This window comes from Temnothorax curvispinosus, unplaced genomic scaffold (genome assembly GCF_003070985.1).
Source record: "Temnothorax curvispinosus isolate PA1 unplaced genomic scaffold, ASM307098v1 QBEX01013729.1, whole genome shotgun sequence".
NCBI classification, from domain to species: domain Eukaryota; kingdom Metazoa; phylum Arthropoda; class Insecta; order Hymenoptera; family Formicidae; genus Temnothorax; species Temnothorax curvispinosus.
The window spans coordinates 1,432-5,949 of NW_020223509.1; the positions used below are offsets into that span (position 1 = coordinate 1,432).

General features: G+C 35.0%; 1 non-coding gene across 1 annotated transcript; it reads right to left on the bottom strand.

The window, feature by feature from the left end:
- Nucleotides 1-1,317: 1,317 nt before the first annotated feature.
- Nucleotides 1,318-1,390, bottom strand: Trnav-uac. Its single transcript has one exon. It is a non-coding gene; the product is annotated as a tRNA-Val (tRNA).
- Between the last annotated feature and the right edge of the window lie 3,128 nt (nt 1,391-4,518).

Below are 4,518 nucleotides of genomic sequence, written 5' to 3' on the forward strand. Positions count from 1 at the left end.
GAGAAAGGCAGCTCTGCGTTTGATCCGCAAGATCCTCGAATGCCTTCTCGACGCGATAGCGGGAGCAGAAAATCGCGCTGAAGTGGTAACGGTCGGGCTAATTTGTTAAACAAGGAAACCTTTTATTCCTCCTACCGCGCTTCGCTGAAAAAGACGCTCGACGCCTGCAGGGACGCCGTCTCCTACAATAGGACTATCACCGCTGTTTTATCGTGACAATTCGTTGACTCATTGTATTTACTACGAACAGAATACTTTAAAAATATTTTCGAGATAGCAAACCAACAATATTTAGACACTTTACAATGTATTTCCGAAGAGTTATATTAGAAGAGAAAGAAAATTTTTGAACTTGCTTGTGTCGATTCTAAAATCTACAGATCTTCGTTAATTAATCATATGTTTTTACGATATATTTTCATGCTTTTACAAGTAATATATATTTGCTATGATACATCTCAATATATGTATTTTTTTAAATATATAAAATTTTTCTCTATTGTTTATTCTCTTACAATACGATTTAAAGTTCGCTTCCTTAACTTCGCTAGATTTAGCACGACTGAGTGCTTTCCACTTTCTCAATTCCGCTGAAAGCGGCCCTGCACCGTTACTTCGGTTGTCTTGTTACCAGAAAAAGAACGAAAGAAACCGAAGTGTGAACCGTTGACCGCCATGACAATGTGTCACCTGCGGTTTCTCACGGTTCGTCCACGCATATCTCGCGGATTCCTTTCGATCCACCCTATCTCTCACTCGAATCTTTTCATACTTTCGCCCCCTCGCCCGGGAGTCGATAAGTGTGATGTCGGCTAGCAGCACTCGATGAAACGCTTGACAGTTTTCTCGCAGATAAGTTTAGCTTCATTCACTTCCTAGAGACTAATTACTCAAAGAAATTGCCGAATTGATTTCTTCTTATTTTCCTGGTTGAACTCAGTTCCACAGATGTATGCTTGAAATATAGTAAATATAGAGTAAATGTATTAATAAATGCTCAGTCCTCGACGAATGTGACAATTATTACTGCAATCTAGTCTATTATTTTGACAATCACAATTATTAAATAATATAAGATACCGTTGGAATATATCACCAAACACTTCGTAATACATTTTATGCTTTGATAGAAGAAAATTATGAAAAAATGTAATATCTCAATTTTTTTTCTATCAATATCTGTAACACTATGCAGTTGTAAAAGTGAATTGTACATTCTCTCTCTCTCATTCCTTGTTTTATCATTTATAAAAATATTAAATGGCATGCTTTCTTGAATATTTCATACCAAAGTGACAAAAGTATAGGAAAAAAAAGTGGTTCCGGCCGGGATCGAACTGGCGACCTTCTGCGTGTAAAGCAGACGTGATAACCGCTACACCACGGAACCTGACGGCAATACCTTTCTTAAATAAAACTATTCATTATATCATGTACAAAATATTAATATACTGTCACGTTCTGACTGTTATTGTTCGTCCGTTTTTTGGTCAATGCATTTAAGCAATTTACCAGAGATTTGGACAGTCATGTGAAGGATATTATTATTATATATTTATTATTCGAGACCGAAAAGATATATCTGAGTTTATACGTTTTGGTAACGAGTATCAGTTTTATCTATTTGATTATAATTGGGATAATCAACGTCGAAATCGACAGGAATAGGTTTAAATGGAGGTGCGTTTTCTAGTTATTGCAATTGTTGGAGGAAGGGGAGAGGATCTTGATTAAAAATGACTGCTTGTTTGATCTGGAATCTGATCCGTTTAATTCGAACGCGCCTACCTCCTTTCTTCGTCATTCAGCCGCGTTCACGAAAATGAATTTTAACCCTAGAAAGGTAATGTGGGGTAATACGTTGCCCCACGCGAAATTCAAATTACGCCCCTGACTTAGCAAGGTTAGTTTTCATACTGAGACCCTAACCATAATTTAGTTTAGTCATCCGACAGTCGACCTCCGTCATTAAGCGAGTGCGTTAGATCCGTGCAGCAGCTGTGACCGAAGAAGAAAATCGTTTGGGGTAACGTAGTACCCCTACTTAACCGTTTACGTTCGACTTTTATCACTGTAAAATATATTTCAGATTTTTTGTGAAAATCGGTAACAAAAAATTATACATTTTATAGCACTCCCTGGAAAATTCTACCCCTGTTTCATATATAATTCTTTAAGATTTGGTCAATTATTTCATTTTTGCTGTTCTTGCACAGCAACTGATTAAAACTTTGTAAAGTTTTTGTGGAGTTAATTTTACTGTTTCCATATACTTTTATAACTTTTGACTACCTTTCAAATAAATAATAATCGACAGAATCTGTTTTACTTTCCATTTTTTGCGATTTTTCCCATCCGACACAGTTTTTCGTCATTTCCTCTACTTCAGACGTTCAAAGAAATATGTTTTTTTTTAAGAAACGAAAAAGTCGCTTACATGCCCTTGAAGGTTGTCTATTCGTCTTTCAAAATCCGTTGAATTTTTTAAAATCGGTGATTTTATGAAAAACTACAACATTTTCCTTTTCTAAAAAGGAGATGTGAAGTTTATTGTTGTCGCTTTTCCGCAATGTCAATTGGTTTTCTTGCTGCGCTTACTTCATTTGCAGCTGTCATTGTATATTTTGACAGTTGTGTATAATAGGGTTAATAGTGAAATGTTAAAGATAAATAGCGCGCGCGTAGCGCGCGTCTGTATTGTCTAGTTTATTAAAAAAGTAATTTCAGCCGAATTTTTGGTTCTTTGTTTTGTTTTTCAAGTTTTTTTTACTGTTTTTTTTACTACCGCAAATTGATGACTACTATCGTCTTCCCTATTAAAGAACAAACAAAATTATCTATTAAAAAGTAATCTAACAACAAATAGAAACATTATACACGCGGTACAAGTTTGGGGTAATTTATTACCCCAAGTGGCCTTTCACGTATGAGAAAATTCATATTACCTCTCTAGAGTTAAGCTCGCCACACTCTTCGTCAGCGCTCAGATCGTCAGCGTAGAGGTCAAATTCACTTTCGGGAATTTATCGAGATTATTGTCTTTTCTGGAAACCAACCCCGTAATCGTCACGCTTTCGGCAGCGAAAGTACCGGATCGCCACACTCTTCGTCAGCGCCCCAGCACAGATTGCCACGCTTTGTCAGCGGAAACTGCGAGTCGGAATGCCAGAAGTGACAGTGATTATTACGACTCCCAAGAATCAACCCCGTAATCGCCACGGTTTCGGCAGCGAAAGTACCGGATCGCCACACTCTTCGTCAGCGCCCCAGCACAGATCGCCACGCTTTGTCAGCGACAACCGCGAGTCGAATCTGAGAAGTGATCGATTATATTGATTAAGAATACGAGATGAGATTCCAGATTTTCAAACTTGTTCCTTTTCAAACTTATCTTACCTTTATTCTAAAAGTTTCAGTACAACTTGTGCGTGAAGCGCGGTCTTATAAGGTATGAGAGTACAGGGACTATAAGTCCCAAGATCGAGCGCGAATGCTCGGATTTAGAAGTACAGTCGAATATAGGATTTAGGAATGGCTGAGCAATTGAAATGCTAGAGCCGAAGGAATGGCTAAGCAATTGGAATGCTAGAGCCGAAGAAATATGTGTAAGGAATCGAGGCCCCGCGAAAAACGATTGTATTAAAACCGTATTAAAAGCTTATATGAATTTATTAAGAATCTTATTAGAATCGAATATGCAAATCAATTATAATTTAAATATGTCATATTTAAATCAAATTAAAGTACCCCATCTTATTTAATTTATATATGGATTAAACTGGACTTTGCTTTGTTAAAATATGCAAAATCAGCCGCACAGACCTAAGGAAATGCAGAGTTAATATGGTTTTAATTTGCCATATGTGGATTAAATATGGTAATAAATTCAAAATTAATTTGTTAAATATAAATCAAATAAGTCAAATATAATCATATAAGTCAAATATAATCATATAAGTCAAATCTGTCAAATTTGTCATATATAAATGTTATTTGATCTTATTAGAATTTTATATAATTTTGTTTTAAATTTAAATTTATACCAATTTAAATTTAAACAAAATTAAATAAAATTTTATTTTTTAAGCGTGCTACTTTATTATAAGAGTGGACTTTACGATATAACTGATACAAAAATTGTGTTGTTCCGAGACAGCATCGCGCGAGAATAATGCGAGACAGTGTCGTGTCTTCTTGATACCGTTATCTTATAACACTCTTTGTCAAATTTTAATTACGAGAAACAGATCACATCGAATGCCATCTATCGGATACTTTGAGATGCAATATTCTGATCATATTCTGATCATATATAATCTTATATGACTATATTATTTTTTTTTTAATTTGAATCAAATATTTTACATGTTAAGTTCGACAAATAAAGAAACAAATTTTACTGCAAATATTATTTAAACATTATTTAAACAAAAATACATTTTAATAAGAATCAAATTAAAACCAAATTTGGGTTAAAGCCGCAATTGAATCGAGTAAAAGTCGCATACAGAACACATT